The sequence below is a fragment of the Python bivittatus genome, unplaced genomic scaffold (assembly GCF_059951505.1).
Source record: "Python bivittatus isolate LINGU-HERP-01145 unplaced genomic scaffold, Pbiv_v1 ctg000020_np1212, whole genome shotgun sequence".
Lineage (NCBI taxonomy): Eukaryota > Metazoa > Chordata > Lepidosauria > Squamata > Pythonidae > Python > Python bivittatus.
Window position 1 is genome coordinate 110,108,713 of NW_028277030.1, and position 22,403 is coordinate 110,131,115.

The window sequence follows — 22,403 nt, forward strand, 5'->3', positions numbered from 1 at the left end:
ACAAATTCTACAGGAGTTTTCCAATTACTTACTGGCATAATGCCAATTCACATATTTCTGCTGTCTCTGTGTATGATTCAGAACACTCCTGGCACATGTAGAAAGATAATTTTGATTTCTGCAAACCAGTATCAGCAACTGCCCACTTTAAATTTCTCCACTCACGCATTTGCCCAAGGGAAATACTTGGAACTGCTCATGTGTGAGAACCTGCATGGACTATTATATGATAAAGGTCTAGTCCCACAATTGTTTGAGGCTGACAGTGCAAAGTGTTAGGGTGTTTTAATTGTAACAGAAAATTTCCTTCCAAAAATAATGCCTACTTGTTGAGTTATCCTTTCCTTTCCTTTCCTTTCTTTTTCATTCCATTTTTCTTTCCTTTCCTTTCTTTTTCATTCTATTTCATTTACAATACTTTTTTTCCTTTTCCATTCCTTCCTTTCCATAAAGTCCCTTCTTCTAGCCTGTTCTAGAAGAAATATTAGGTTCCTTCACCTTTTCAAAAACATTATTCTGATGCTTCCAGCCTATACTGAAAATCTGAGTCATTCTCCTGGAAACTAAAAGAAATAGTCAGGTAACTATTTTTCATTATAGGGACAGTATTACTAGCACACACAGCAGGACATATATAGCACAGTGGCATTTCACACAGAGACCAGATACACAGTGAGGAAGACTCAGGAAACAGAAACAAGTTCCTTAAAAAGACTTAAAAAATTATACGACTATTCAAAAGCTCCTCTACCCCAAATTCTGCAGGTTTTCCAAAGGAACCCAGAAATTAAAATAAGTGCAGAGCATATAACATACAGCCATCAGCCCTAACTCAATGTTGCACGTCTTTTAGCTGTCCTTTGTAATACAGGTAGTCCTCATTAAATGATCATTCGTTCAGAGACCATTCGAAATTATGACAGTGCTGAACGAAGGGATTTATGACCTGTGCCCGAAATTATGACCATTACAGTGCCCCCGCAGTCACGTGATCAAAATTCAGGCACTTGGCAGCCCGCCCACACTTACAACTGCAGAGGCACTTCAACTCTCCCCCACCTATCTCCCCCCACCTCTGCCCTTTTGGCCCCCTGCCACCTGTGCTCCTTTGCCTCAGTTGATCTTCGCCATCTTCTTGCTCCCACTGCTGACAAGGCATGCCCAGCCTAGCTGCTGGGCCCTATGGGGCTGGCTTGGCGCTGCGAAGAAGGAGAAACAAGCCAAAAGCAGACTTTTTCTTCCCTTATTCCCAGCGCAAAGCCAGTCCCGCCCCCACCTACTCTAAAGAGGGCTTTGTGCTGCAAAGAAGGGGAAAAGAGCTGAAAGTAGCACAAAGCCTCTTTGGAACTCCTGGGGTGGGGGGCAGGGCTGGCTTTACACTGGGAAGAAGGGGAAAAAGCCGTTACCAACCTTTTTTTTCACCTTCTTTGCAGCACAAAATCCAAGCAGGATTTTGACACAGAGCTTTTTCAGCCAGCCCCCAGAGTCGAGAGGGAGCCCTCTCAGCAGGTGGGAGCGGCTTGCAACCTTCCCTGCTGGCTTCCCCACTGACGTTCTGGGGAAGCTGACAGGGAAGACTGAAAATGGTGATCACATGAGCAACTGCAAGCCACTGCCACCTGCCTAGAAGACTCCCTCTCATCTCTAGGGGCTGGCTGAAAGTTCCCTGTGCCAAAATCCAAGCAGGATTTTCAGCCGCAGAGGATTTTCAGCCTAGAGTGAGGAGGCTTCAGAAGCCTCTCAACTCTGGGGCTGAAAATCCAAGCAGTTCCAAGGCCCTTGTGCACCCAACCCACGCTGCTGTGCACTCTCACCGACACTCCCACAGACATCCTCGTTTCCTCCCCCATCCGGCAGCACCTGGGATTTGCAACTTCCTGCTGGCTCCCCCATTGACTTGATTGTGAGAAGTCAGCAGGAAGTTGCCTCACCTAATGACCAGAGCATTCACTTAACGATGGCAACTGAGACTGCCAGGATTGCAGTCGCTAAGCAAATCAGTCACATAATTCACTTAATGACAGTACTGTTTAGCGACCTAAATTCTAGTCCAAATTTTGGTCATTAAGTGAGGACTACCTGTATAGAAGACCAAAATCTTCACATCACATCAACCTGTCCCACCCGGTCAGGCAGAGAGGGCATGCTGCAGACCCCATCAGTGAGAGAATGTTGGCTAGCTGGTCCCAGGAGGAGAGCCTTCTCTGCTGTTGCCCCTGCACTTTGGAATATTCTCCCCCCAGAGGTGCAGCAGGCCCCTACCCTCTCGGCTTTCCAGAAAGGATTAAAGACCTGGCTCTGCCATCTTGCATGGGATGACAACAATCTTACCCAATCCTGGGGGTTGCTGGTGCCTTGATGACGCTCCCTGAGTGACTGCCGATTTTATATCTATCCTTGGATCTATTTATTTTCTATTTATTAAGATTATAATTTTAATTGATTTTAACTATTTTGTAAATCACCCAGAGTTGTTTAAACAAAATGGGTGGTGACAAATTTGATAAACAAACAAACAAACAACTTGTTTGTGTGAACTAATTTTTGTATTTACTGCTTAAAATATGCTACCGCTATGTCACAGGATGTTCATGAATCAACTAGTGACTTAGCATATCCATTTAAGCAAAGTTTGAAGGCTAGCTTTTTCAAGCAGTTTCTGTTAAGAGTATTAAAGTAAGACCAATGACATGATCAGGAGAACACATGGGCTCTACACAGCTATGTGGAGGTTAATGCAAGATAGTAATCTGATTGCAGAAACAGCAAGTTGAGGTGACTGACTGCACTTTAGATAAATATAAAGAATGAGAGAAATGATTGATCTGTGTGTATATTTTTTAAAGGATGGAATTAACAAAATGATGAGCTCAGGCTCAGAACTCCTCCTGGGCAAACACTTAACATGTTATAGTCTTGTCCAGATTATAAGCTTTCATGAGACTTCTGAAATCTTTTGTTGAATCTGATATAGTATGAGACAGAACCAAGTATAAATCATTTGACTCCCATGAGTCACTTCTTAAGAGTGCAATTTGATTAGAAACAGATTACTCAGGCATGCCTTTAGATCTGTTTTCAAGAGCACAAACATACACTCTTACCTCGTGGCAATTCTCTGAAGGCTTCTCTCCATTTCTTTGCCTTTGGTAACATCTGGCTTCACTCTGCACATCATTTCCCACTCCCGCTTTTTATCAAGCTGCATCATAAATATTGTTATGTGGAAAAGAATTAGGCATTTAAAAAATGTGGCACAGTCTATAGAGTATTTCTTTAAAAGTAAAGCTGATAAATCATATAGGACAATATTAGGGGAGGAGAGAGAGGATACATCTATGCTTAACTTTACTTCTGTAGGGTCATGCAACAAACACAGATCAATGGGGTGAATTTTCATATAATGGGCTCACCTGTGAATCTTTCCAATTGCATTAGCACCAACCATTCTTCAAGCAGACTTTCTAAACACTGAAATAAATTATTCAAAATACAACTCCCACCTCAGCTAAAGAAAGGAGTTACTTCACAACTGAAAATTTAATCTAGCATTTGGGTGCTCAACTAGGCAAATGATTCTTTGTTCTACACAAAACCAAACCAAAAAAGTAGAGCCTTGCTTAGGCAACAGTTCGGCACCTACTTCAACAAATTCCCTCTTTGCAAAATTTAATCTGGGCATGTTATTTAATCCTTAATACAAGGCTGACATAGAGGGAAATAGGAGAATAGCTTCTGACAAAGAACACAGATGCCGAGTCACTGTGGACCCTTAGGTATCTATTCTTAACTATGATAATACTGTTGTCATGACAGAAGCTCTATCCTTCATATTTGTGTTGTGATGTCACATGGAAGTAGAGTGGATGGAGTCTGCATTGCAACACAAATTTTGTCACTTGCCCCTGCTTTTACCCCATTCCCCTATATGTGGGCTACTACTATTTTCACAAGATGCGATACCATATGCCTTCAATTCCCACCCAGACTTTTGCCTTCCAATGACTGAGATTGAGAGAGATCATAATGTCGTATATTGGCGTGTGCTGTATGAAGGGACTTGGCAGTTATCATTATGCAAAGTGTTTAATACACAACCAAGCAAACTGTATCTTCTTGAGTATACACAGCATGTTTGACTTGTATAAACCACTTAATAGCAAATATCTAATGAGGAGTCAATCTTTTTCAGCCATAAACCCAATGAACATCCCTTTTCAAACTGTCATCCCAGAAGATAAATACCACCGTAAGTGGCAATTACTCTTTCAGACCAAACAATCTTTAAGGAGGGTGCAATTTTACTAAGATTATGTTATGGGAAAACTAAGCCTTACTGCCTGCATGTTACTATTTTAACTGCCTTAGCACTCCAGCTCTGCCATTTTGTGTAGAACACATGGGACCTTGCTTAGTTTGGTCTCAAAGATCTTTAAGAACATTAGAGATTAAAATGTCTCATTTATCGAGTCTCAACATTAGATTATTGTTGTACTAGAAATATTTCCAAGTCTAAAGGGATACACTTACCTAAACTGAACAACCTGGTAAAATACTACTCTCTATTCTATTTGGAATATCATTCTTCCTGAGATCAGATTGACCCCAACCTTGCCGGCCTTCTGGAAGGGGATGAAAATGTGACTCTGCCATCTGGCCTGGGGATCCGGTAACAAGGGTATGGAGCCTGCAAAGCTGCTGTATTGCTAAGGAAATTGAGTGTGCTCTCCTGCAGATTTTTTTATTGTTTTTAAATGTTGTTTTAGTGATTTTTATTCTTTTGCTTTTGGTGATTTTGTTGTATTGTTTTAGTGTTTTTAATTTCTTATGCCACTCAGAGTCACATATCTGAGATGGGTGGCTCTATAAATTTACCAAATAAAAATAAATAAATAAATAAATAAATAAATAAATATTCAATTAGAATAACATCAATAGTATGATAGCCATGCATGGCATCATCAAGCACACTATATTCTAGAGCATTAATTAATTTCTGGATTTTACTTTAGGATGAAGAGTCAGGGAAATTAATGTAAAACTTTTTGATGGTATTTATGTAGGGGAAGTAGATAGAATTAATTTCTTTGCCATTGGGCCAGACTGTTAGGATGGCATCAAAAATCATTACCTGATAATAAATATGTAGATAAGCTTTGCAGTGATGAACCTAAACAAGTATATCTGTAAGTAAGACTGGCATATTTCAAGAGCACAGAGAGGTTAATTATATTCAGAAGACATGCCTCACCACAGTCATAACACACTTAATTGGATCATGGGAACTGTTAATGTGTCATGCAAGTACTCTAACTTAGCCAAGACAACTGACACAGTTAAAACTAATTAAAGATTTGTTTGGGGCTAAAGTAATTCCTCTTGGTCAGCTGCATCATGAAAATATGACCAATGTTTCAGTGGGGATTAATGGTGGTCTAATCATCTTCAGAGGAGCGGAGATGGCACTGTAGCAGAGAATCAGGGCCCAGAGGGCCAATGCTGGACACCGAAATCTTTCCAGAAGGCAAGAATGTGAAATCAACCCATCTGATTTCCGGATGGCTGCTCCCCGCAGGTAAACTGCAGGAACGGAAGCTTCTGCGGTTTGCTTGCGAGTTGAATAACTGGGAGGCACAGGATTCCATCCATGTTTACAGCTATAGTGCAGCCTGTAAGAACATTATGACCTGCCATCCCTATTTCTTAGCCACATTTAGAAATAATTATTTTATAGTTTGAGGTTTTTTTTTTTACAACAGATAAGTGTTCCTTCTGGTGAGTCTCAATTTTTTTTTTTTTTGGATTATAAAAATAAAAGAAGGCTTAAAGATTTACACTTTGAAAAATATTTGGTAAAAAGCTTGACAAGGGATGAATTAAGGAAGTTTAAAATGGATAAAGGGAAGTTATTTTTAAAAGATTAACTTTTCTACAAAAGTGCAGTGCAAAAACCATAAATGAATTAAGCAACTGACCCAGACCTCCCAGTAGAAATGCTTTTTGTTTCCTTTTAGAAGACTGTAGCTAACTGACTACATTTACAAATAAGAGATAAGAGTAATATGAGTAGACTGACTGCTTATTTGTAACTATGGAGACATAGAGGCAGCGTGTGATTATAGCATCAAATTACAGCATCAAAGGCACAAGAGGATAGAAGAAAAAAAAGGGGGGGAGAAATTGTCTTTTACTTTATCTTTGTGTGAGCCTTTTATTTTTGGATTATAAAATGACGATTTGGAAAGCTGCCCGAATGGAGGGAATGAGGGGCTCCTTGGAACAGCTGGCAGAGAAGGCAATTCCATTGGATAGACTTCAGAATATGTTTGATCAACTTGAAAACAGATTTCAATCACATGAGGCTAAATTTACAGTTTTTGAAAAGAAAATAGATGAAAGATTTGAAAAGATGGAAAATGGTAAGACAAATGACTGGATATATAAAACAAAGCAATGATAAGATGGAAATTTTGGAGAATAAAATAGAAATTATTGATAGAGAATTGGAGAGACAATTTGATAATTTGGCTTTACTGGAATTGAGAGAGAATGAATTTTGTTTAAGATGCAGAGCTATTCCAGAGAGCTCTGATGAAAATATTAGAGAAAGAATTATACAAATTTTGGCTACTTTTTTGGATTGGGAGGAGGATGATACTGAGGCAGAGATTGATAAATTCTACAGAATAAATTCACAATTTGCGAGAAGAAGAAACGTTCCCAGGGATATTTTGGTGCTTTTTGTGAGGAAAAAGACAAGGGATCAGATTCTGCAGCAGCATTTTAATACAAGGTTTAAGATTGATAATGCAGATATAATTATTTTAAAAGAAATAACTATCAGACTTTTACATAAGAGAAAAGAATATGCCTTTTTGACTGAAAAATTAAAGCAAGGAAAAAACATTTCACTGAGATAAATTAGAGGGCATGATTTTTACTTTTAAACAGCAGAGATTTTGACTGAATTTTGTTCAAAAGGTGAGAAAATGTTTGGAAAAAATATAAAGGAGAATTGGAAGAGGTCCAAATGAAGAAAGGGGAGACTTCACAACAATTGCAACAGATGAAAAAGGACTCTCAAAGAGATGTCACTGAATTGGGTGCCATAGGTATTGACTTTTCTAAATTCTTGGCTTGACTATGGATTACAAATATCTAACGTGGTATATAAATAGAGCAAATGTTCCCGAAAAGAGAAAAAAATACTTAAAAAAATTGAAACAAGATATAATTTGCTTATAAGAAACTCATATTAGGAAGAAAGATATAAAATATTCATAAAAAATTGGGTGAAGAATTTATTTCAGCAGGATCTAAAAAAAAAGAAAAGAAAAGAAACGGAGTTCTTTTGTACATTAATCCTCTACTAAAACCAGAATTTATATTGACTGATGAATATAGTAGATTTGTTTGGGTGGAAGTTGAACTACACGGGACTAAGAGTATGGTACTGGGAATTTATGCCCCAAATGAGGATAAAGCGACATTTTACAAATGACTTTTGGACAAATTAATAAGTTTTTCTTGAGAAAATTGCTGTTGATGGGGGATTGGAATGGAGTGATTTCCCCACAGTTGGATAGAACATCTGAGAAAAATCTGAGAGCCAGTTTGGTCTAGTGGTTAAGGCACCAAACTAGAAACCAGGAGACTGTGAGTTCCAGTCCCACCTTGGGCATGAAAGCCAGCTGGGTGACTTTGGGCCAGTCACTCTCAGTCCAACTCACCTCACAGGGTTGTTATTGTGGGAAAAATAGGAGGAGGAAGGAATATTAGGTAAGTTCGCCACCTTGAGTTATTTATAAAAATAATAAAGGCAGGATAACAAATAAAAAAAAATTAAAACTACTCCAGATAAATTACCAAATGTCTTTTTTCATTTGATGGATAATGTAGGGCTAGTGGATGCATGGAGACAGAAAAACGGTAACTCTAAAGAACATACTTATTTTTCAGAAAGAAATATACAGTGCATTTGGAAAGTATTCAGACCCCCTTCACTTTTTTCAATTTTGTTATGTTGCAGCCCGATACCACAATCGTTCAAATTCATTTTTTTTCTCATTAATCTACACTATCTATCAGTACCCCATAATGACAAAGTGAAAACAGAATTTTAGAAATGTCTGTAAATTTATTAAAAAGGGAAAACTGAAATATCACATTGGCATAAGTATTCAGACCCTTTGCAACAACACTTGAAATTTAACTCAGGTGCCTCCCATTTCTCTTGATCGTTGCTGAGCTGTTTCTACACCTTGATTGGAGTCTACCTGTGGTAAATTAAATTGATTGGACGTGATTTGGAAAGCCACAGACCTCTCTATAGAAGGCCTCACAGCTGACAATGCATACTGTATCAGAGCAAAAGCCATGAGGTCAAAGGAACTGCCTGCAGAGCTCAGAGACAGGATTATTGTAGGGGAGATGGGCGGGAGAGAAATCCAATAAATAAATAAAAAATAAATAAATAAAAATCATTGCAAGGCAGAGATCTGGGGAAGGCTACAAAAAAAATTCTGCTGCACTGAAGGTTCCCAAGAGCACAGTGGCCTCCATAATTCTCAAATGGAAGAAGTTTGGCACAACCAGGACTCTTCCAAGAGCTGGTCACCCAGCCAAACTGACCAACTGGGGGAGAAGAGCCATAGTGAGAGAGGTGACCAAGAACCCGATGGTCACTCTGACTGACCTCCAGAGATCCTGTGTGGAGATGGGGCAAAGTTCCAGAAGGACAACCATCACTGCAGCCCTCCACCAATCTGGGCTTTATGGCAGAGTGGCTAGACGGAAGCCTCTCCTCAGTGCAAAACACATGAAAGCCCGCTTGGAGTTTGCAAAAAAGCACCTGAAGGACTCTGACTGTGAGGAACAAGATTCTCTGATCTGATGAAACCAAGATTGAACTGTTTGGCCTCAATTCTAAACGTTATGTCTGGAGGAAACCAGGCACCGCTCATCACCTGCCCAATACCATCCCTACAGTGAAGCATGGTGGTGGCAACATCATGCTGTGTGGGCGTTTTTCAGCAGCAGGGACTGGGAGACTGGTCAGGGTTGAGGGAAAGCTGAATGGAGGAAAGGACAGAGATATCTTCAATGAAAACCTGTTCCACAGCACTCAGGACCTCAGACTGGGCTAAAGGTTCACCTTCCAACATGACAACGATCCTAAGCACACAGCCAAGACAACACAGCAATGGCTTAGGTACAATTCTGTGAATGTCCTAGAGTGGCCCAGCCAGAGCCCTGACTTGAACCCTATTGAACATCTCTGGAGAGACCTGAAAATGGCTGTCCACCGATGGTCCCCATCCAACCTGATTGAGCTTGAGAGGATTTGCAAAGAAGAATGGCAGAAAATTGCCCAATCCAGGTGTGCAAAGCTTGTTGCGTCAGACCAAAAAAGACTCGAGGCTGTAATTGCTGCCAAAGGTGCTTCAACAAAGTACTGAGTAAAGGTACTGTAAAAGTACCAAAGTAAAAGTAAAGTCTGAATACTTATGCCAATGTGATACTTATGCCAGTTTTTCCTTTTTAATAAATTTACAGACATTTCTAAAATTCTGTTTTCACTTTGTCATTAGGGGGTACTGAGTGTAGATTAATGAGAAAAAAAATGAATTTGAACGATTGTAGTATCAGGCTGCAACATAACAAAATTGAAAAAAGTGAAGGGGGTCTAAAGACATTCCAAATGCTCTGTATTTTTTTTAAGAATAGATATGATTTGGATCTCAAAGAATCTAGCCACTAAGTTCTCTAATGTAGAGATTTTACCAAAGATTTTTTCCAATCACAACCCTGTGAGTTTGGTTTATAAAAGGAAAGTTACTACTTTTAGATGGAGATTAAATGAAATGTTGTTACAGAAGGAAGCAATAGTGAAACACTGTAAAAAGAAATTAACAGAATTTTTTGCAAATAATCTAAATATGGGCACTGACTTAAGAAGGGTTTGGGTTGCAAGTAAAGCTTTTATGATAGGATATTTCATATAATATAATACTCAAATTAAAAAGAAGAGCCAAGAGAAAACACAGGCTATTTTAGATGAGATAAAAAGAAAAGAAGAATTAAAGAAATCTTCAGGGAAGATAAATATCTCTTATCAAATTAAAATTTTACAGCAACAGTTGTTGATGTTAACAGTAAAAGAAATGGAAATAAAAATGAACTATGCAAAGCAAGCAAAACTTGAATTTTTAAATAAACCAGGGAAATGGTTAGCATGTAAATTAAGAAAAAGAAAAGAAAATGATATTGAAACTTCAAGAGGGAAACACTGTATTAACAGATAATATGGCAATACAAAAAGCATTTCATCAGTATTATTCCAATCTGTATATAGGACATGATATTCCTTTGGAGAAAAGAGATGAGTATTTAAAAAAACAAAATTTACCAGATTACAGAGAAATAAAGACAGATTATGAATGGACCTATAATAATAAGAGAGGTTTCTGAAGCTATAAAAAAAGTTAAATCGGGAAAAGTGCCTGATGGATTATCAGGTTCTTATTATAAATACTTTGAGGATGAACTTTTACCACCTTTGAAAAACACAATGAATTTTATCTTATAGGGAAGAAAAATTCCTAAGACTTGGAATGACATAAATATAGCATTAAAACCTAAGGAAGGACAGAATTTGACAAGAAATTATAGATCAATATCACCACTTAATAATGATTATAAATTGTTCACAATGATCCTAGCTGATAGACTGAAAATAATTTTACAAGAATTTATTCATGAAGATCAATATGGGTTTTTGCCTAAAAGACAATTAAAAATTATGTTAGAGCTGTGCTGGATATTCTAGAATATTTTGAACAGCATAATGAAAAACAAGTTGCATTAATTTTTTTAGATGCAGAGAAAGCTTTTGACAATTTGAACTGGACTTTTTATTTAAAATTTTGGAAGAACAGAACTTTGGTGAGAACGTTACAAAATGGATAAAATCGATATATACTTCACAGAAGGCACAAATAATTGTCAATGGAGATTTAACTAAACCATGTGAGATACAAAAAGGAACAAGTTGTCCATTGTCTCCTCTTCTGTTTATTTTAGTTCTAGAAATATTCAATAGAGATATAAGACAAGATGAGAGGTCGTAAATATTTAAAAAGAGACTTATAAACTAAGAGCTTTTGCAGATGACCTGGTGCTGGTTTTAGAAAATCCTTTAAAGGGAATTGAAATATTAATGGGAAAATTAAAAGAATTAGATTAACATGAAGACAAAGATGTTGACAAAAAATATTAAGATTCAAGATCAAATAGATCTGATGAATAAAACAGGTTTTAAAGTTGAGAAGATTAAATATTTGGGTATTAATATGACAAATATGAATTTTATGTTGTTTCAAAATAACTATGTTAAGACCTGGGATGAAATTTAAAAAAGTATATCAAGATGGGAGAAAACACAATTGTCATTGTTAGGTAGAATTTCTGTGATTAAGATGGATGCTTTGCCTAGAATGTTACTTTTATTCCAGACAATAACCATTTGGACATCTGATGTACCAATTAAACAATGGTAGACAGATATATCTAAATTTGTGTGGCAAGGAAAAAACCCAGGAGTTAAATATAAGGTGTTATAAGATGTAAAAGAAAGATAATTGGGTTTACCTGATTTGAAATTGTACTTTGCAGCTTGTTGTTTAGTTTGGATGAAAGAATGGATGTTGCTGAGAAACAGAAGGCTTTTGGAGTTAAAAGGACATGGCTTGAGATTTGGTGGCATGGATATTTATGATACAATAAAGCTAAGGTTAATGTAGATTTTAAAAATCATTTTGTTAGACGTGCCATACTGAGAATATGAACATATATAAACCTAGGTTGTACCCGAAAATACCTTTGTGGCTGACAGCACAAGAAGCATTTTATAGAAGAGAAATGATAACTAAGCATAAATGGTTAACTTACTCTGACATACTAGAATTTTGTCAAGCAGAATGTAAAATAAAATCAAGAGAATTGCTGGTGGTAGAAGGATATACATGTCAATGGTTTTCTTATGTATAATTATTAGAAAGATTTAAAGTAGATAAAAGAACTTTTGGTTCTGAACATTGTAAGACTGAATTTGAAACAGAATTGTGTACACGTTATTGCCAAAATGTATAAATTTTTATTGAAATTTAAAACAGAACAAGTGAGAGTATGTATGATAAAATGGGCTAAAAACTTTGGTTATAATATACAAATGGAACAGTGGAAGAATATGTAGTTGAAAAGACTGAAATTGACATTATGTTATAGTCTTAAAGAGAATTTTTATAAAATGATGCATCGTTGGTACATGTCATCAGAAAAAAATGTTTAGAATGTCTACTTCAAATTTATGCTAGAAATGTAATCAACAAGAAGGGACATTTTATCATGCTTGGTGGACATGTAAAAAAGCTAGAAAACTTTGAACTAAATTATATATAATAATACAGAAGATTTTAAAGATTAATATACAGTTGAAACCAGAGACTTTTCTTTTGGGACTGATGGATAAACAGTTGGAAAAAAATCATGGAACTTGATTTCCATGGTACAATAATTTCACTGCAGTTGTCATATACAAATTGTATGCACAAAGGTAGAAAGATTTGACTTTACCCACAATGGAGGAATGGATGGTGAAGATAATGGAACTTGCTGAGATGGCCAAATTGACAGCTTTAATTAGAAATAAGACATTGTCTAAGTTTAATACTGACTGGAAACCCCTTATTGACTTTTTGTGTGAAACGGAAAAAAATGAAATGATGATGTATGGTTTTGATTATTAAAAAAAAATAGATTTCAGAAAAAATGTAAGCAATGCTGTAACCATACAGTAAGAGGTTAATTTACATTTATAACTGTTGTAAAAGAAAATTGGAAATCATTTATTTTTATTTTTTTTCTTTTCTGCAATATTAGCTTTGTTCTTTTCTTATCTCCTTTTTTCTTCTCTCTTCATTTTAAATATTAGTTCTTGTTAGTTTTTATCTTTCTTTTTCAATTTAGAGAAAGAGAATTTGAGAGGTACTTAGCAACAACTCTCTACTGCAACATGCTACTACTAAAGAAAGTCATTTAAGCATAATTAAAGAATTAAATTTATCTTGAACAATTTTTGAGACTGGACACTCATTCCATCAGAACAGCCAATTCTAAAATACTAGGACAGCCTCTCCCAACCTGTCAGCTTCCAGATGTACTGCATTATAATTTCTATAACCACAGCTACCAAGACAGCTGTCAATGGATTATGGGAGTTATTATCCAACAGCACATATGGAAAGTGTTGCATAAAAAATCCTACTGTACTTTTAAACTACTGAACTTCTACTGCACTCTTAAAAGAACCACAGATCTTTGGGTGGTGTTCAGGTATGAGGTAGCATTCACGTTAAAAACATAAAACAAGAAACAAAATCACTAACCAGTTCCACATTTTGCTTCATAGTTGCTAAATCCCTGAGACTTCCTCATACTCTCAGAGGTATAATATGACAGATATTACTGTCTGAGAATTTTCTGTGTCCTTGGCATTTTCACAACTATTGCCTTGACTTCCATTGCCTCAAAATTTTTTTAAAAAATTACTGACAGAAGATGAAAGCTGAAACATTTAAGCAAGCATTTTTAAAGCTGATTCACAATTTCCCAGTTAAGTTCAAAGTGTAATAAAAATGCTGTTTTGAAAGCAGCCGTACTGAGGAATAGTCACGGGAATGGCTCTTTTCTGAAAATGATAGGAAAAATCCAGACAAAGGTGGCAATTCTTAATATTGTTTAGATGCTTTTCTGAAGGATATGCTGGCAACCATGAATCATGCTCATATGTATCTTGACAATGCTCTACATATGACTGTCTTTGAAGATTATTTGGAAGCTACAGCTGGTGCAAAATACAACAGCTGTTCTGTTAGCAGCGACAGCCGTTTTTCACATATAACACCAGAGATTCTGAGGGTTCCCTCCAGTAGCAGCTGGGGGAAGGAACCAGAAGTCAGTGCTTCCCAATAATGGCCCCTACCTTCTGGAATAGCCTTTCCATGGAGATGCACATGATTTCCTCCCTCTTAATATTTAGGAGGGAAGTTCAAATGGACCTGTTTAAAGTTTAAGATCTTATCAGTTGTGGGACATAAATAACAATCATAGTAACATTTATAGCATTATTATTTGTTATATACATTTAACATATTATATAAGTTGCAAGGAGTCTCTTGGAAAATGTGGCATTATGAGTATAAAGGAAATAAACAACATATACTTCAAATATGTAGAAAATGTTTGTTTATTTATTTATTGGATTTCTCCCCCGCCCATCTCCCCCACAATAGGGGACTCTGGGTGGCTTGCAAAGACATTAAAACTATAAATATACAGTAGAGTCTCGTTTAACCGACCTTCGCTTATCCGACATTCCGACTTATCCGTCACCCCGAAAAAAAACACCACGCATAAATCGGCGACGAGAAAAGTGTGCCGCTTGTTTGCGAGCGTGAGTGTACTTTCTTGTTGCTCCTGACGGTGGCGTTGCAAAGCAAAAATCGATTGCAACAGGCGTAGCAGATCCGTTTTTTTTTTTTTTTTACCGCACTCAATTGTTACTGTGTGTTTTCTGACATTTTCGCTTATCCGACGTTCTGCCGGCCCGTTTATGTCGGATAAGCGAGACTCTACTGTATATATAAAATATATACATGAACTATATTTTAGCAAACTGTATCATCATGTTTCTAATATCAATAGTATTGGGTGAATGCAACAGCTATGATTATTCTATCTCCTTCCCTTTCTGGACCCTCCTCTCCAGTTCATCTTACCCTTGGAAATCCTTTAATTAAGTGCTGGAACCATGGCAGCAGCCTATGTTTTATGCATCTTTAACTTGGTGTCCAAGGTTTTATGTTCACTGCCATCTTCTCTGTAAATTCTCCAGGGCACCAAATATAAAGTTATTTTCTGGAACATCTGGGCTTCATTCAGATCCTAAAAGAAAAGGCATGCTCAATTCCTTATTACTTATAGCACATTCTTAACCACAGAAAACTATTTTGTTCCAAGTATTTAAGAAATTAATTCAAAGACCTGGCACAATCAAGTATAGCATAGCATAATTTTAGGGTAACTATTAGAATGCCTTCTGTGCACTGCAAACAATTTATCCTCAGCAGTCATTGTAAGAAAACAAATAACTCAATAATTTACTTTGAAATTATTAACATTTTGGGCAATGACAGGACATTAGAAAGAAGCATTGGTTTATTTAAAAGAAATAAAACTACAACACTGACATCTAGCGTTGGAATCTGTACAGCAAATGAGGTTGAAATGAACATGATTTTATGCAATCCAATTCAGCAACTACATCTCAAATAAGCAATTGTTCTAGTATAGGCAATTTCCAAGCATGACTGGGCAGTGCTTTCTCTATAAAGAGAATTTAGGACTCTCCTTTATACAGTAGTACTGTTATTATATCTACTATATGTCATTGTTTATTTCTATATGTCTCTTTCTCCCAGGAGAATCCAGAGAAGCTTACAAAGTTAAGTCTTACATAAAGCCATCACAACATACAAATTACAACAAAGGTCATTTTAAAAACAGAAAAGAGTAGTCATGGACAATTCAAAAGATTGCCTGATCCTGGAACAGCAGTTATCTTACAAATGCCTGAGTGAACATTTTTCTGAAATAAAACAGTACAGTATCAAGAGTCAGTCCCAAACCCCTTGGGAGTTAGTTCCAAAGTTAGGATTTTATACCTCAGAACACTGTACTTCTGGCTGTAGCATGTCCCCAATGGGACAATGAGCAGGGCCTCCCCAGGGGATCTTAATGACTGTTGGAGAGTACTGGGAGGCTATCTTTTTAATACCTTGATCAAAAGCAATACATTCATCAAACATACTGGCTAGAAATTATGGAGTGTAGTGCAACATAACCAGAGGGAGCCATGACAAGGAAGGCTAGTCCTAAATGCATATAGCCTAGCCTGGGTTTAAGAAAAACATTAATATGAAACAAGTTATAAAATAAAATCTTATTCTGTCACAAACATAAATCAGAGAAAGAACTTTGTTCAACTCCAACATCCTCAGTCTTTCAATGAATTCCTGCTTTCCATGCTTTTTTCCTGGTTGCCCCTTCGCTTTGACCTGCCTCCTGGAATATTTTGTAAACACTTTTTCCTTTAAACTTCTTCTATATCATTTTCAAAGCATACCCAGTCTTGAAATCTAGAGTCTAAAACATCCGAAAGACACCAATTGCCTAACCTCTACATACTTGTTATTGAAGTACAAATGTATGTAGCTGAAATAATTAAAGTTCTTCCTATTTATTGCTTCTCCTTCTGCAACTTTTACTATATGGATTGTAGTTTGCGAGCTCCACAGAGGGTTTGTGCTATGAATGCATACTGACAGAATTATGTGGGGTTGGAGGAAAACAGCAAATCACAATAAATCTCTGACCTGAAAATGTAAAATGATTTATAGGAATTCCAGCATGTCAGATGTCTCAATTTCCTGCACCCTTAAGTTGCAAGAGACACACAACAGGCAAGACAATTTTAGTGCCATTTTTAGTGATATGCAAAACACTGAGTTACAATACATTCTCATGAGACGCCTCAATTATTCTGCCTGTACTAGACTGTCTTTGTCATTAAAGGAAAAAAAAAGCGTTTTGCTAAAATTAGATGCATTCGTGCAGGTGAAACATCATCAGATAGTTCTGCGTTATATGTTCACTCCAGAATCTTCCAAAGTGGGTGGCCATAATAAATTTAAATGATAATAGACCAACTCGGTTATAACAACTAGCACTAGGAATTTATATAAACAATAAAGAATAGAGAGTTAACATTTCCTAAAATCCAGGAGAATTTAGAAAGGCAATAATGTTCAAGATATTGGTGTCTGTAAAGTAATGAGCGATTGGCAGAGAAATCAGCAGCAGAAAACGGAGTAACACGGAACGACGTGGAATGGGGGAATGGGTGAGCCAGACCCAAAAATAATCAAGGGACGTGGAATGCGATGGAAGACGAGGGCTGTTAAGAGACAGCACCCCAAACACACAATTTCCTCCCAAGCCAACCTTCATACGTTCAAAGAAAGAGGTTGATTGTTTTTTACCCTCCGTTACTCCTCAGGGGCCCCAGACTTAGCCCGTTAACCAGCTTAAACAGAGCAAGTCCCTCCGTGAGTCGACAAGGATATCACGTTCTGCCGTTACCGGGGCGGCGGAATCTGCCTCCCCACGTGAAACCCCGATAGCATTCGCCATCTTTCCCAACCCAGAGCCTCTTCCCTTAAGTGGTCCGGGAAAAACACGTGGTCGCTACAAACGTTCCGGATAGAAACAACGACCTCAAGCGAGCAGGAGGAAAAAAATAACAAGTGTCTCTACCACCACGCGATTAATCCAAGAAGCAAGCATAGCCCTAGACTTACTTTAGGAGAGCTGATGCAGGCTAAATAGTACGGCAGCATCTCCGGCGGGACGCCTGGATAGAGGTATCTTGCAAACACGGGAGCGAGACGGCTACTTCACCGTGATCAGGAACCGGACGTGAAGGCTTTTCGCAGCGCTTCTCCTTTTCCCGATCTCTATGACTGCGGGAAGTTCTTTAACAGCGCTGCATAGAGGTAGTGGATATTACAGATAAGGTTGTCGCTGTACGTACGAGTTCATATCGGCAAAGGAATGGTTGAATCAGAGATGATCAGTATTAATATCCTGAAGAATCTGGAGTAGGATCCAGAGCCGGGGCATCAGCACAGAGAAGGGTCTTTCTCCTGAGCTCATCCAGGAGCTGCCACGCTCTCTAATCATCTTAATGTAGGACAACTCCCTTGGATGGCGCCCAAGGCTAAACCCAACATTTTGAATTGAGGCTTAAGAGGGGAAAAAGACTCCCTTGACCCCCCAGAACTTCAGGAAAACTTTGCTTAGCTTTCAAGATCAGCCAAAATGAGCTAAAGTGAACTAGACACTGCCACTAGCTAGGCTTTGCATTTTTACCACTGTTGCTGTTAAAATGAGACCAGAGGCAAGTAAGTATTGGAATTATATGTTTCAAATTAGGGATATCTTCTAGACTTCTCAGCTTTAGCGTTGATGCCACATGATCCTGGAGAAAGACATAATTGCTTTAAAGAGCTGCAGATATGTGCTTTGTTGCATTCCTGTGCATTTTGGAGCATATTTTTTCAAACTGACTTCGAAACAGAAAATAGCCCTACCCGCTAGGGTAGCACAGCATCTGCAAGTAACCAAAATATAGGCGATGTGTTGGTTACTTGCAGATATTAAGAGAACTCTAGTCAAATCCATCTTCTCCAGAAAAGGATTTACCTAATGGAATCAGCCAAAGCTGATATAACTTGTTAACTTTTTCAAGTTGGTGGAGACATGATAAAAGTAGATGTTAAGGTAACTGAATCAACAGATGGATTTGCCATATTTCTAATATCTTGTTACTGAATGGGTGATTTTCTCATTACAGAAAATAGCATGCCTTCCTAGGCTTCATACAGTATCTCTACCAAATCATTGTTCTTCACTTCCATCCTTACAGTCAGAAGGGAATTCCAGATTAGGGTCTGATGTAGCAATATAAGATATGTTTTTTTAAGATTGAATAAAATTTAACCCACACATTCTAAAAATAAACCTTTTCAATTATGTGTACGACTCTTAATTTTAAAACTGACTCAGCATTCAAATGTTTGAACTGTAAATAATGTAACTGTTGGAACTCCAAATATATTATTCAGCAATTTGGAGGAAAAAATATTACACTAATGAAGATGCCAGCAGGAATTGAATATTTATTGAGCTTCTCCAGTTTGTAAAATCATGGAAAGGAAACACACACACACACACACAAAGCCTAGCATGGAAATCTTTATAGTATAGTATTTTTTTTCTTTCAAGAACTTCATAATCTGTTTAGGGCTGATGGTATGATAAGCAGGGTCACCCCTTTTCAATGGTTGCCATGGGAAAGACAAGTGGATGCTGTCAAAAGTTGGAACTGATGATTTACAGAAGACTTCTGAAATTAGGCTGAAGGCCATATCCTAGGGCCACAGGTTGCCCACTCTTGAAGTACTAGTTAGACTAGGAGGGGAGACCCTCACATTCAAATTCCTACTTAGCCACAATGAACTGGAGTATATAAGTACTTCAGCACAGACTACCTCATAAGATGGTTATGAGGATGTAGTGTGATGGAGAAACAATCATGCAGGTGACCTTCAGATCTAGGCAGGAAAGTGAGAGAATATAATGAACAGAACAATAAGCTCAAGCCTTTTCAGAGGCAAGATCAGAAACTATTCTGTGACCCCACCATGAATGAGGACAGTTATTGTTCCCCTTGAAGTTCTACATGTATAACTTTGCCCATTGCTAATCTTTGCCAAAATGCCATAATCACCCATTGACATGAAATATGACAAGACTGGAAAACTTGTGGCCTTTCAGATATTGTTGGATTATTTTTCCTATTATCCCTGTTGATTGCCCATGCTGATTGAGTTGATGGGTGTTGGGATCTATTCTGTGGTTTGTGGATTTTAGAAACATTGATAAGAATTCATAGAACATTTTAAAATAACTTTTAATCCCCAAGCAACGTAGTTAATAAACCTTTGGTCTTATACAAAGGGGATGCTGTCACACGCAGTTACAGAGTTATATGGTGCATGCATTTTAGATGTCTGTTGGACCACATATGTTGTAAATATTATATATATTGCAAAAACAAAAGTACAATTTCTATATTACTGAGATATGTTCATCTCCATACAAATTCATTGTATTCTGTCAAGAACACATCTAGCGCCATGTGATGCTCAGTTCAGTTTAAAATAATTCATTACATAAGAAAAAATGAGATATTGACATTATACCCTGTTTGCAACTCACTCAGAAAATCAATAAGATAACAAATAAAACATTTACTTCAGTAGCATCAGAATACAAAGATTTACAAACTGATATTTAATTAACTTATTTCTTAAGTCATAAATATACTGGCAGGAATAAAAGAGCCTCTGTGTTGCTTATGTAAAGTCATAGTAAACCAGAATCAGTAAACAGATAATAAGAAATAGCATTTTGTCCCAAAGCAGGGCTGAACTGAATGTTTTGCCTTATTGAAAAATGTGGCAAAGTTACAAAATTTTCTATACAAATAAGAGAGATTTCAGATCCAGCACTCTGGATCTATCCCAGGAATGGCTAACATAGGGTGAGTAGGGGGAATGTCAAATCTAAATGTATTATTTAACTGTAAGTAATAAAATCAACAGAAAATACAGAAAAGTGGAGCAAAGGAGAGTTAGGGGAGACATGAAAAAGATTTAAATGGATTTGCAATATTTGAGGGACAAGGACTACAACTTAGCACCAGAACTTTCTGGGAAGCTGCAGAAAGCAATCTGGTGACTCTGTATTATCACCAGAAGGGTCCAACTTCTGACTTTTTCAGCTTTTTTCACCATTTGATTGGGTTTGAGAAAGAACAGGAGTGGGAGCAAGAGGCTTTTGGGAGACCAGTTGCTCTCATCCCCTAACACCCAAATTTCGGGGTAAAAGCTACATGTTGGCTGGAGGGTTGACCAATCCTGTATTTAAAATAGGTATGATATGAAAATGAGGAAAGATAATTTTTCTCCCCTTCTCACAATGTTAGATCTACAGGGAGATTCAGGACCAAAACAAGGACTTTTTATTACACAAATTATTTACAGCGATCAGATGTGGAGATGGCCATGCATTTAGATGGTTTAAAAGGGGGCCTAAAGCATTCAAAGAGGATCACGCTGTTAGTGGATACTTGACTTGATGGCTGTTAGCTACTTCTGGAATTACAAGAGAGATACATTCAATTGTAACAGTAAAAGACCCTATCAATGTCCTGTCCATTTTGTGAGCTTACTGAATGCATCTGATTGGCCACTGTTGGGACACAATATGCTGGACTAAATGGACTTGTGGTCTGATAGAGCAGGACTCTTCTTATGTTCTCATTATGTTTGTATCAACATTGCTTCCTCAAGAGCTGATTAGAGATACCAGTACAAGGCAAACAATCTAACAATAAAAAAGAATAAAAATATACTAGTTCAAAATATACTGAAAAGTTTATCAGAGAAAGTGAAATGTTTTTCCTGCCGAAGATGTTATTATTGATGTCAAGCAAAACCATTTTAAAAACCCTTTTTATGTTGCACTCTTACCTAGTGACTTCAGAAAGAAGCCCCTCTTAAATGCGTAGAAGACTATAGGACATGGCAAAGGCAATAGAGTGAATGTTTCACTTTTGGAAGAGGCAACCCATTTGAAGTGTGCATTTGACAACCTTCCAAACATACAGATTGCCATCTTCAAATATCTGAAGGGCTGCCACAGATGATAACATTTCCTGCTCAGGAAGGTCCAAATTACAGATCATCATCATCAGCCAAAGATTACAGTAGGAGCCAAATAAATCTCCGAGGGGATGTTGTTCCAGTGGACAGGCACTATACCAATTAGTTAACTATTTTTTACAAAACTCTTTCAAATGCAAACATTCTGCAAATATTAATTCAAATTATTCACTTTCAACATCACATTGTTTTGCTTTATATACAGCAGAACACAAGTCCCTAGAAAGCCTGAGAAACAGACAAAGATAACATAGCATAGATTTTATGACATCATTCCCCAAAGAAACCAGAAAAGTATTATCTCTTATTTTAGGATTGTGACAAATATAAGAAAATATCCAGACCCTTCTCAAACTAATTATAAAAGATTTGTGGGAGAACTTGATAGAATCTTGGAAAGGCTGTTTTGCATTTGGTCTTCAGAAGTGGGTATTCCTTTGTATTCTCTGAATAAATCCATGCCATATAGCTACGTAATGGATTCTCTCCTTTTTCATTTCCCCATGTTAGCCTTTTTATTGCAAATAGGGTTCTAAATCTTGCTGTAGAAAAGAAAATTGTAGGGTATGGAAGTGTGTGTTCAAAGGAAGCTATCAATAACGTTAGTTATGAAAACCTGATCATAAGTGTTTTTAGTCCATTAGCCATTCTGCTTTATTTATGTCTTCTTTCCACTAGAGATTGGAGCCAGTTATTCAGGAGATGAAATTTGGAAGAGAAATAGTGCACAGTGATATAAAACATGGACATATTCCTTATGCTAGAAAATCCTTTTTTGTTTTATTTTAACTGTACTCTGCAGGCCTCTTTTTAGAAAGAACAGAGTATTAACCCTTGTCTGCTCTTTGTTTTTCCTGGCAGCATTGAAGCAAAAGGCTGAAATCCAACATTGCCAAAGCAGAAGGCAGCTCACACAACAAATATTCCCTTCTTTTT

The 22,403-nt window shown here is 37.2% G+C and overlaps 1 long non-coding RNA gene across 2 annotated transcripts in view; it reads right to left on the reverse strand.

Moving 5' to 3' along the window:
- Positions 1-17,319, reverse strand: part of LOC112542243 (uncharacterized) — a 54,898-nt gene extending 37,579 nt beyond the window's left edge. For both annotated transcript variants that reach the window (XR_015797241.1, XR_015797240.1), the window contains exons 1-3: positions 17,160-17,319; positions 14,838-15,003; positions 3,105-3,202 (exon numbers count right to left, since the gene is read on the reverse strand). This is a non-coding gene — a long non-coding RNA (uncharacterized LOC112542243). The remainder of the gene's footprint in view (positions 1-3,104; positions 3,203-14,837; positions 15,004-17,159) is intronic.
- Between the last annotated feature and the right edge of the window lie 5,084 nt (positions 17,320-22,403).